The sequence below is a fragment of the Carassius gibelio genome, chromosome A23 (assembly GCF_023724105.1).
Source record: "Carassius gibelio isolate Cgi1373 ecotype wild population from Czech Republic chromosome A23, carGib1.2-hapl.c, whole genome shotgun sequence".
Classification (NCBI taxonomy): domain Eukaryota; kingdom Metazoa; phylum Chordata; class Actinopteri; order Cypriniformes; family Cyprinidae; genus Carassius; species Carassius gibelio.
In genome coordinates, this window is record NC_068393.1 from 23,538,492 (window position 1) to 23,551,185 (window position 12,694).

Consider the following 12,694-nt stretch of genomic DNA (forward strand, 5'->3'; position numbering starts at 1 on the left):
ACAAAACGTCTAAAAAGAGACAAACTTTGTTGGTTTGGTGCTCGTATATAAAATAAAGGTACAAATCCATCCACAATCCTATTTTCTCTCTGCTTCAATATTTCTGGTTCCGTTTCTTTTCTAACCTTGCACTCAGTTTGTGAGACAAGAAGAGTCAAGACTTTCTCTCCCAAACTAATTTTTTAGTTCTCCTTCAGGCGGTCTAAAAAAAAGTTAGTGTTAGTACGTTTCAGACACATAGAGCCTTGGTGATCATGCACATTTGAAAGCAGCTAAAATTATTTGTCTATTACAAGATAATTTCACTGTCATTAAAGTCCAAAAATCTCAGCATTTCTATTAAAATGCTCTCTGTTCATGTTGAGGCTAGGTGCCCGCACAGGAAACACAGGTTTGAATCCAGCCTTTGTTTTGTTCCATTTTAACTCTGACCCTTCCTCGACAAATAACTTTCTAATTGTTTGTTCAATGAGGGTCACAAAAAGTAGAAGTAAGTTTAATTTAACACACTGCTCAAACACTTTCATTTTGAGGTTGACATGGAAACTACAAAATCATTCTCAACTGAAACAAAGATGCTTACCAGAACAACCTGTGACACACTCAACAAAAGCCCTTTCGACAGAGTGATAAGGAAACACTTACAAACACAGAGACAACACAAGACCTAATCCTGCACCTAATTCCCTTTTATCCCAAACTCCTGCTTGAACAGCGACGCTAGAACGGAAGAAACGGTGCAGGGAGCACCGGATAACATCTATCCACTCCACCTGCCTGCCGCGGGCCCCGCTGGCAATTACCTGAGCTCTGGCCTGGCTTGAGCTCAGACAGCGCAGGAGTCTTAATGGCTTTGCATGCAGGACGATGTCAGAACTGAGATTACAATTACTGATAGGACTCTGCTACCAGACCGACTCTCTTCTCTCTCTCTCTCGCTACACTGGATTACTCACACTGAGCTTCTCTGATAAACTGCATGACGAAGGGTGATGAAAAGTAGGTAAATAAACGAAGGGATGAAGTTTTCACAAGTTGCGTGTGCTTATTGTTATCTTCTGCTGGAGGTTGTGGGGGGATGCTGATGTCTGTGATGAGGTTTGTTATGAGGCTGGAGTTTCAAAGCCTTAATGAAGAGCTTAAGCTTTCATTAACATTGAAAATCACTAGTCACATTTAATACACACATATGAATACATAAAGAGCTGTAGTGACATTTTCTATATTGTATATTTATATATAGAGAGAATTTGAAGGAGCTTTGGTGAAACTACAGTGTGTTACAGTCTGTTTATATTTCCTGAGTTAATTTAAATTGATGACATTTGGGACATTTCTTATCAGCGTTGCTTTTTGGCGAAATGGTGATACATTTTTTTAAAGATACTTTGATGATTGGAAAGTTCAAATCAACTGCATTTATCAAAAACATAAATATTTTCTAACATTATGCATGTCTTTACTGTAGCTTTTGGTCAGTTTAATGAGTCCTTGTTGAATAAAAGCCCATTCATTCTTCTTTTTTCAAGTACAAACCTTGGTTTCCACAAAAATATATCCATGCTTATATATGTAGTGTAACTGTTTTCAACATCGATGATCAGAAATGTTCCTTGAGCACCAAATGAGCACTTCACAATGATCTCTAAAGTATCATGTGACATTTAGACTGCAGTAATGATGCTGAAAATTCACATTTGCATCACAGCAATAAGCTAAATTTGAATAAACATTCTAATAAAAGTTATTTTGCATTCTAAAAAAACATTTCACAATATTATTTTTTATAAAGCAGACAAGCTCAAAAATTAAAATTATTTAATAGCAAAAAACTAAATCTAAAGGTCTAGCACTGATACTCACTGAAACCTAATGAATGAATGAATGAATGAAGTCTGCCTTGCTTCAGTTTACTCTCATGAGCTAAAACCACACCGTTTTCTCACTTCAAGAGACAGTGACAACAAAAACAGTGACTACTATTCCTAATTTAAAAACTGTAATATGTACCAAAAACATTTTACAATACCAATTAGCACTGAAGACCTTGTAGGCCTTTTTGTAACGTGATGTTATAGAGTTATTGCGCCATCTAGTGACTAAAAACTGAACTTACACTATTTTACTGCATGTACAAATTATATATTCAAAGAAAACAACATTTAAAGAACTACTAATGCAACATCAAAATACTGATCGGGGAATATATATATAAATGAATAAGTGACTGATTTGTATCACTGAACAACCTGATTATAGTGAACAACAGGAAATGAGCCCCCCACAGCCTCCATTCACACACAAGTGTGAAGCTTAGTGCAGTGATGTCATACCATCGCAGGTACACTCAAAAACCAAAATTAAAAAACATCATTAATTTTTTTCGCGAAATCAGGTATGAGAGGTTGGAAAGGCATCAGAGTGCTTGTCGCAGAGATAGAAGCACTCCGATTATTTTAGCATCTCTCATGCATAAGTAACAACGGAGCTAGAGGAGCAGGCAGGCAGCTCGGCAGCAAGCGTGAAGCGGTGTTAATGAGACGAGCTTTTTAATGGAACTGTGGAAAGAGAGCGCCAAATGCAAATGCAACTTATCACCTCTCCCTGCCAACAGGCCAGGAAACGCATTAATGCATTTAAGAGCAAAGAAATCACCCACAGTCCTCCCCTCTCTCCGTTATTTTTTATTAATCTTGTGAAGGCTTGTCATTTACAGTGAGAGCTCATGGAGGGCATCCGCACAGGTCCTGGCAGATAGGAGGAGGAAGTAAAGCAGGAGATGAACAGACAGTGAATGGTGCATTTCACAGAAAGTGTTCCAGCAGTCTGAGTGCAAGTGCACAGGCGGAGGTGACACATTACTGCATTTGAATACATTTGTACTGTCCTCTCTGTGAAAGACAGTATCTTAGAGAACAGCAATCCTTTATGTGAGGTGGTTTTCCAACATCAAATCAGTGTAATGAAAAGGCAAAATTTTAATGCAAGTACAAAACTATCCCCACTAAAATGTGAAAAAAAAAAGGTTTTTGGAATCACACAAAGGGAAAAAAAATCAGGGAGTCAAACCACAAACAAAAAAGCTAAATGAACAAGCAAACCAATCATCTTCAGTTGTTTCGAACTGTGACTCTCCATAAATAAATCGCTTCAAATTTGTAACAACATATGTATGCAACTCCACCAACAACAAGCCTGAAAAGATTTCTGGTGGTCAATCATACACTATAACACAGCAACAGACAAGACAGAAAATATTATATGCACAGGCCAAAAACACTACTGCCACTCAATTCAACTTTGGAACAGATGTGGAGTAAAAATACCAAATCATGGCATATTCATGCTGTCATCATTTACTGGAACACACTTCTAATATTTATAACGGGAACACTTTTATATCAATATTTGAACATCCTTTTGCATGAAACGGATAGCAAAGGATCAATTCCTCCTCGGATGGCTGTGGTGATATCTCACCAAGACTCATGTTTAACGAGAGGTCTCCAGTCATCAGGACATTATTGATAATCATGAATATTTATAGGCGCAGACCTTGATGTTGTGCTCTGAAATGCACCAGCAGAACAGAGAGGAGTTGCCATGTCACAGCTTCATTCTGATTAATGATGAGACTTCTCATTACATCTACATCACACAGAGACGCTGCATGTGGCTTGCAATCCACATATATAGGGTGATTCACTGATGGGTTGCAGGTTCGTAGACTATAGATCACAGAGAAAAGAATCAGAGCTAATTTAAATAATAAAATGCCAGCGACCATATTACAGTACATCAGTAGAATAGCTAATTAAATCGGCTTTTCAGCTTTCAAATGGAAGAAAACGTGATTTTTTTTTTTCCAGAATATTTTTCGTTGTTAAATAAAATCAATTCAGATTCTACTCATCCATCACTTCATATTTGATTGATTGATAAAACAGATAATATTTGATAATGCTGCAAAAAGCTGGACCTACACTATCGTTCAAAAGTTTTGTTTTGGTAAGATACTTTTTAATGTTGGTATCTTATGCATACAATCATTTAATTAGTAAAAACTCAATATTGTCAAACATTACAATTTAAAAGAATTGTTTTCTATTGTAATACAAGTTAAATGTAATTTACCCCTGTGATGCAAAGCCACATTTTTAACAGTCATTGATTTCAACTCTTAATCAGATTTTTATTTTAAGGATCATGTGACACTGAAGAATGATATCAGATGTGTGTGTCACATGATACTTAAAAAAAATCTGATTAAGTGTTCAAAACAATTTTTTTTTTTTACAAAATTAACAGTTGTGCAGCTTAATATTTTCATGGAAACTACAATCATTTTTTCAGGATTTTACTGATGAATAGAAAAGTTCAAAAGAACGATTTATATGTATTAGATAATAATTATAACTTTTGATCAAACTAATGCATTCTTGCTGAATAATAGTATTACTGTCATCTTGGCAACTACCTGAAATGAAAGTTTAAGTTGAAAAACTAAAATTAAACTAAACTGAAATAAAATTTAATAAATAAACTTATAAAAAAATAAATGAAAAAAAAAATATTCAATTGTAAAAATAAAAGCCAATTCAAATATTAATAAATATTTTTTAAGTATATAAAGTGAAGCAAAACCAGCTGAGAACCACTGGTGTAAAAAAATAGAAATCCATCCACACAAACATCCGAATCTCAGCTGAGGGTTGTGGTGACATCTGGCCATGTTCACACATCTGCTAAGAAAACACTGAGGTTGAGAGAGAGATGTTCAGGGATGAAAAGGAGGATTGAGCCATAATTACCTTCACAAGCTGTCTCCACACACACACATAGATGCACACGTTTACTTTTCAAAGCTTGAGCCCAGGGGAAGCTCTTCTATTAAGTGTCCAGAACATGTCAAGAGCTCAGATAAAACACACCATCAAGACGGGCCGTCACGTACAACATCACACACATAGTTCTTCAATCCAATTTCTACAAGACAACGACATGTACATGTGTAACTCGTATAAGACTAGATAAGGTGCCCCCTCCAGGGGCCCAAGAATGAAGGGACACAATCCCTAAAGGACTTGAATAAGTGGATGAGAGGAAGTGGAACATGGGACAAAGGAAAACACCGAGTGGAATTCAAAGAAGCCAATTTCACCCGTGTCAAGAGAGCAGCAGCGTGTTTCTCAGACAGGGACATGACCAGGCCGAGTGTTCCTCGCTGCGGGACTTTATTTAAAAAGAAAAACTTTCAAACTGGCAAATTAAAAGAGATAAGAATATAAGTAATCATTTTTTTTCTTTTATTAGATTTATTTATTGTGGAATTGTGAATTGCTACAGCTAAGAAAGCAAAAAGGCACTAAAGGCCATGTGTTAAAGTCATTTTAAATTAACATAGTAATTAACTTAGTCATATTTAACACAGTTAAATTAACAAAGTAATATTATATATATATATATATATATATATATATATATATATATATATATATATATATACACAGTATTGTTCAAAATAATAGCAGTACAATGTGACTAACCAGAATAATCAAGGTTTTTCGTATATTTTTTTATTGCTACGTGGCAAACAAGTTACCAGTAGGTTCAGTAGATTCTCAGAAAACAAATGAGACCCAGCATTCATGATATGCACGCTCTTAAGGCTGTGCAATTGGGCAATTAGTTGAATTAGTTGAAAGGGGTGTGTTCAAAAAAATAGCAGTGTGGCATTCAATCACTGAGGTCATCAATTTTGTGAAGAAACAGGTGTGAATCAGGTAGCCCCTATTTAAGGATGAAGCCAACACTTGTTGAACATGCATTTGAAAGCTGAGGAAAATGGGTCGTTCAAGACATTGTTCAGAAGAACAGCGTACTTTGATTAAAAAGTTGATTAGAGAGGGGAAAACCTATAAAGAGGTTCAAAAAATGATAGGCTGTTCAGCTAAAATGATCTCCAATGCCTTAAAATGGAGAGCAAAACCAGAGAGACGTGGAAGAAAACGGAAGACAACCATCAAAATGGATAGAAGAATAACCAGAATGGCAAAGGCTCAGCCAATGATCACCTCCAGGATGATCAAAGACAGTCTGGAGTTACCTGTAAGTACTGTGACAGTTAGAAGACGTCTGTGTGAAGCTAATCTATTTTCAGGAATCCCCCGCAAAGTCCCTCTGTTAAAAAAAAGGCATGTGCAGAAGAGGTTACAATTTGCCAAAGAACACATCAACTGGCCTAAAGAGAAATGGAGGAACATTTTGTGGACTGATGAGAGTAAAATTGTTCTTTTTGGGTCCAAGGGCCACAGGCAGTTTGTGAGACGACCCCCAAACTCTGAATTCAAGCCACAGTACACAGTGAAGACAGTGAAGCATGGAGGTGCAAGCATCATGATATGGGCATGTTTCTCCTACTATGGTGTTGGGCCTATTTATCGCATACCAGGGATCATGGATCAGTTTGCATATGTTAAAATACTTGAAGAGGTCATGTTGCCCTATGCTGAAGAGGACATGCCCTTGAAATGGTTGTTTCAACAAGACAATGACCCAAAACACACTAGTAAACGGGCAAAGTCTTGGTTCCAAACCAACAAAATTAATGTTATGGAGTGGCCAGCCCAATCTCCAGACCTTAATCCAATTGAGAACTTGTGGGGTGATATCAAAAATGCTGTTTCTGAAGCAAAACCAAGAAATGTGAATGAATTGTGGAATGTTGTTAAAGAATCATGGAGTGGAATAACAGCTGAGAGGTGCCACAAGTTGGTTGACTCCATGCCACACAGATGTCAAGCAGTTTTAAAAAACTGTGGTCATACAACTAAATATTAGTTTAGTGATTCACAGGATTGCTAAATCCCAGAAAAAAAAAAATGTTTGTACAAAATAGTTTTGAGTTTGTACAGTCAAAGGTAGACACTGCTATTTTTTTGAACACACCCCTTTCAACTAATTGCCCAATTGCACAGCCTTAAGAGCGTGCATATCATGAATGCTGGGTCTTGTTTGTTTTCTGACAATCTACTGAACCTACTGGTAACTTGTTTGCCACGTAGCAATAAAAAATATACTAAAAACCTTGATTATTCTGGTTAGTCACATTGTACTGTTATTATTTTGAACAATACTGTATATATATTGTAATTGATTAATTTGCGCGAGGGAGAGAGAGCAGGACAACGCTCCTGTTGTTTGAAGACGATGAGCGTGCGGCTGAGGCTCGCTCGCTCGCTCACTCTCTCTCCCTCTGTCTCTCACGCGCTCTCGCTCTCTCTGTCTCTCGTGCTGTCTCTCTGCCCCTCTCTCTCGCTCTCTCTCTCTCTCTCTCTTTTTCTCTCTGCCTCTCATGAGAGTCAATGAGACGGGTTTCAGTGATCTGTGGTGTGTTAATGAGGTTTTGTGTGTTGTTTCTGATGGACATCTGGTTTTGCAAATGTAATTTTTGTAAAAAAAATATTTCTTCTATATAATGTGAATTGTTGAAGATTTAGTGTTGTTTTAAATAAAGTTTTGTAAAACCTCTCTGCCTCTCTCTCTCTCTCTCTCTTTCTCGCTCTCTTTTTCTCTCTGCCCTGTTAAACTGACAGGACTTGAAAACACATGCAGATTGTGTTTGATAAAAATTTACTTTAAACTTTCACTCTGTGATGGTTAAGCTGTGCAATTAATCCGCGAATGAATCGGATTCGTCAAGGTCCGAGGAGCAGCTGACCCATACAGTTAATGAATAACGGAACAACTACAACAACCTACATCGCACATCCTGTCTATCGTGGATTCGTACATCGCGATATCGATGCTTAAACGACACATCGTGCAGCCCTAATATATATATTATATATGTTTATCAATTTGCACTGGCTTCAAATAGCTGCTCACATAAAATTCAAGGCATTGATGTTTGCCTACAAAACTACCACTGGCTCTGCACCCATTTACCTAAATTTGTTACTTCAGACTTATGTGCCCTCTAGAAGCTTGTGTTCTGCGAGTGAATGTCGCTTGATTTTGCCATCCCAAAGAAGCACAAAGTCACTTTTACGGACTTTTAAATGAAATGTTCCCTCCTGGTGGAATGACCTCCCCAACTCAATCCGAGCAGCTGAGTCCTTAGCCATCTTCAAGAATCGGCTTAAAACACATCTCTTCCATCTTTATTTGACCCTCTAACTTTAACACTCACTATTCTAATTCTATTCTTTAAAAAATCTAACTACCTTTCTAATCTTTTTGTTTTCCATTTTCTTTTCATTTATTATGCAATTGTATATGTATGTGTGTGTGTGTGTGTGTAAAGACCTCTAACTAGCTTGCTCTGTTCTTTTATTCTATCTATTTTCTTTTTATTTATTATATTAGTTAAAATTTCATGCTACGTGTACGGTGTTAACCTAACTGAGACTTGTTATAGCACTTATATATCATTGATCTTTTTGTTGTTTTTGATTGCTTCCACTGTCTTCATCTGTAAGTCACTTTGGATAAAAGCGTCTGCTAAATGAATAAATGTAATGTAATGTAATGTGTATATATATATATATATATATATATATATATATATATATATATATATAATACAAATATTACTATATTAAATGCATACATTTATGTGGGAGAACTTTTTTTTATTATTAACTTGATGCATTAATAAAGAATGTGGGGTCTTGGGTGACCTTTTTACTCATTTGTGGCGATGTAAAGAAAATCCGCCCCTTCCGTGCCCATATCGGGATGTGGAACAATTAAGGCAAAATTATAAAAAGGAAAAATCGCTTTGAAAAAGGGGGGGAAATGGTAAACGCGAACGCCAAGTGGCAGGGGAGCAAACCAAACAAAGGAGTTGATCGGCGGGAGTGAGACGCACGCTGTATTGGGTCGGTGAGAGTGCGGAAATAAAGATTCACCAGGCTGCAAAGAGTGTAACGAACTGCTGAAGGAACTCACAAGATCGCCATTCCGTTGGGTTTTGCTAATCCGGAGAAAACGCTGCCTCCCAAGGATCTTTTCCCTGCCAGACATGGTCAGCGATATTGCACACACACGCACACACACACTAACGCACTTCATCGCACGCACTTCCTCCACCCATTCGCGGGTCGCTTTGAGTGACCGATGTATTTATATTACTGACTTTCATTTAATTTCCCTTTTCGTATATCTATGACTTTGGTGGTTCAAGAGAAAAAAATATATACTAATCCTGTGTTTTTTTGTTTTTGTTTTTTTTTCTCGCTGGACCGCTGATGAGTGTTTTTGTTTGGAGGAGAAAGCCTCGATCTGCTGATCTTGTTTACTGGGATGTCTAAGTTCATTTAATTATGCCTGTATGAAAAACCTTGTCGTTTACAATTGTTGTTTTTCTATACATTATCATTATTATTTTTATTTTTGTTTTGTTTATTATTGTTCGTTTTTGTTTTTGTTCCTTTCCTCCTGATTATATGGGGTTTTTGATTTGTGTCCAGAATTGTGTATAAAGAAGGGACAAATATATAACAATGAATTCTTTTGAACTGCAAGTTGTTGTTGTTTGTCTTCTATTAACTACTGTACAAGCAACCCATGTAGTTTGAGTAACTGTGGTATTTTAAAAAAAATCTCCCTGGGTTATCACGGGATTTTGATATTTAATTGGTGACAGGCCAAAATCCTGTCTGGCGCCCGAACTATGAAATAGATACTGTTTCCAAAAGGTCACTGGGGCGTGCCACCGTTACACATTAAAAGAGTATAAAAACAGAATCAAAATTCAGAATCAGCACTATGGGTTTTAAAAAACAGGTTATTAAATGCTTAACAAAAAACTGAATAGATAACTATAAACTAGTTCATAATCTCTACCACAATACTTGAGTAATATAAAAATAAAAAAAATATGTTAAATCTGAGTTTCGAAAGAATGTATTGAATCAAACCATTTGAACTGACTCATAAATTAATCAAACATACAAAATGTAACGCTGCTGCTATTTAAATTAAAACGCGCTATTAAAACACCTCCAGACTAGAAACAATGGCAAAACTAGTCTGAACGCATGGTCTTTAGAAAACTTAAAAACCCTACTAACAGTAAACATCAATTATTAAAAAAGATACCGTTACCATGGTACACATAAAGAAGAATATCACCACAGTGCCATAAGACAATTTCAAAAACAATATGATTGTTACCAAACTGCCCTGACTAAAGGAAAAACCTAACATTATGTACAGTATTTACACCACTTGTCTGAGAGTACAGTGACGTCAGAGTGTGTTTGCATGCATCATTACACCTCTGTCCTGAAGTGTTTGTAGAAGAGTCTCACCAGCTGTTTGGTTTTCTCAGACTCCTGCCGCGTCTGTACTCGTTCTCTCTCCACCGCTCGAGTGATGTCCTGCCGGGCTGCCTCTCTCTCTTTGCGTGCGATGTGAGCATGCTCCTCCTGCTGCCGCTCATACCTGTGCAAGAACACACACAGCTTTATTTACATGCCTGTTGCCAAGCCATGATTCATTCACGGCAGTTCTCAATCCTACCACAGAGCGTCAGGGTTTTGTCCTTTGTTCTTAAGCTTGTTTCAACTGTATGATTCACACTTGAACAGCATCCAGGAAAAAGTGAGTCCTCTTATAATTTAAGGTTTTTTTCCCCTTGCGAGAGCTACAGTGTTTAGTATTCATGTCATATTTTATCAATGCATATTTTATTAGATTAGAAGCATAATTGGGTTAAGGCTCTTCACAAGGGTGCGTTATGTGGATCTGTGTTTGGGAAAAATATTGGTGGTGTCTGTCAGACTGGATCAGTTGTCTCAGCTCAAAATGGCGCTGTGTTATGTGATTTTAATATATTGTTGATGTATATAAAAACAGTTTTTCAAGTCCTAAATCCTGTCTCTAAGTGCAATGCCAAATACAAGTTTTTTTTAAAGGCAGCTATATATTTTCATGTACAAGACGCATTTTAGATTCAAATAGCTATACTATATCAAAAATTATATATTTTTGATATGACTAAATTGACTAAATATGAAAATATTTAGTTTGTATTAAATTGCATTTACTTTTTTTGTTCTACTCACTATAGTACTGTACTCTTAGATGTATTATTTATTTTATCAATTTCATCTTATTTTTTTTGTTTACTTGTCTATTTTAATCTTATTCGTATTATTTAACTATTTTAAATAAAATCTTAGAATTTATTCATTTTAATATAATTACATTTGCATTTATTTTAATAAAATATTATTTCTTTTCATTTTTAAGTAAAAGTTATAGAATATCTATTAACTTATCTTTTTTTGATTATTTAGTAATTTTTAAACAGATTTTTCTCTCTAAACTTTCCCACAGAAGGTTTAGCACTCTCTTGCCGAAAACCCTGCACTAGAAAACCCTGCACTAGAGCACCTCTTCCTGAGCTCCTCTTTAGTTTCAGGAGAAGTTGCCCTGGCCTGTGTCTTTGGAGGTTGCGGGTCAGATGTGCTGGAAGTTCGAGTCAGCTGGTTTGCAAGGTTACAGAAAAATTAATCTTCATTAAAAATTTAATATCTCACTAATTGCATCTGACTCAACAGCAATGCATATAAACTGCAAACATTTATGTGCCATACCTAGGTTTTCTTTATTGTTTATAGACGGTCTTGGATCAGCATTGGCATTCTGCATGCGCTGTAGGACGCCTTCAGAGAGCTAAGGACAAAAAAAACAGTGAAGAAGTTACACAGATGTCCTCAACAAGCCAATTAAAGTTTTATAAGAGTGCTCATAATTCATAAAACTCTTCCGATCTTTGGGAGCCAGCAAATACATACTCAATATAACAAGAAATATATACACACAGGGACGATAAAGCTTAATCTTTCCTTCTGGAGCAGCCTTGCAGATTTGTAAACAATCCAATTTTAATAAAGAAGAATAACTTGTTTTGGTTGACTAAGTGTTTCTTCTAACGCAGTCAACTCTATAAAGAGTAACGTTATTGCAATATTGCGACGCTTAACGTCCTGACAGGACTGTAAAGTTACACCTGGACTTGGTTTCAATTAGATTTCTGGACACCTAAGGAACTACTAGATTAGCAAGGACTCGACTGTCCTAAATCAGAGCCAGTCTGTCAATCACGTGCGAAAAAAATCCTACATATCCATGTGTTTGTGAAATGACAGACATCCGAAACAACACTGACTGCGTCGTCCCTTTCAGTGAAGGAAATTTGAGTAACCTGACGCAGATCCACGCTAGAGAAAAAAAAAGTCACACTGACACGCAAAAAAAACCATAGTCGTATGATCGTGAACCAGAATGATTGGTAACGTTAGGTAGGTAGTAAATACGGGATGCTGGATTATCGTTACCTTCACTCCGCGCAGAATCATCACCCGGTCATCCTCGTCCAGGCCGAAAGAAACTTTTTTTTTTTTTTTTTAGGCCGAAAGAAACTCTCCTAGTCGTGTTTTCTCCGGATCCCATTGCTTTTTTTTTTTTTTTTTTTTTTTTTGGCTACAGCTCCTTTAACGGATCTTTAATGAAATATAGATATTTTTATTATTATATTAAAAAGAACACAACACAAGTTATTGCTTAAACGCCGATATGTTTGACAGATTTTTGCATCTTAATTTTGGGAAGTGGCAGTTTGTGAGGGGCAGTATCCTTCCTGACCTATTATTGGCCAATGACAGTGCAATCAGCCAATAGT

The 12,694-nt window shown here is 36.5% G+C and overlaps 1 pseudogene; it reads right to left on the reverse strand.

The window, feature by feature from the left end:
* Positions 1–12,382, reverse strand: part of LOC127944348 (MICOS complex subunit mic25a-like) — a 70,756-nt pseudogene extending 58,374 nt beyond the window's left edge.
* Positions 12,383–12,694: the final 312 nt, after the last annotated feature.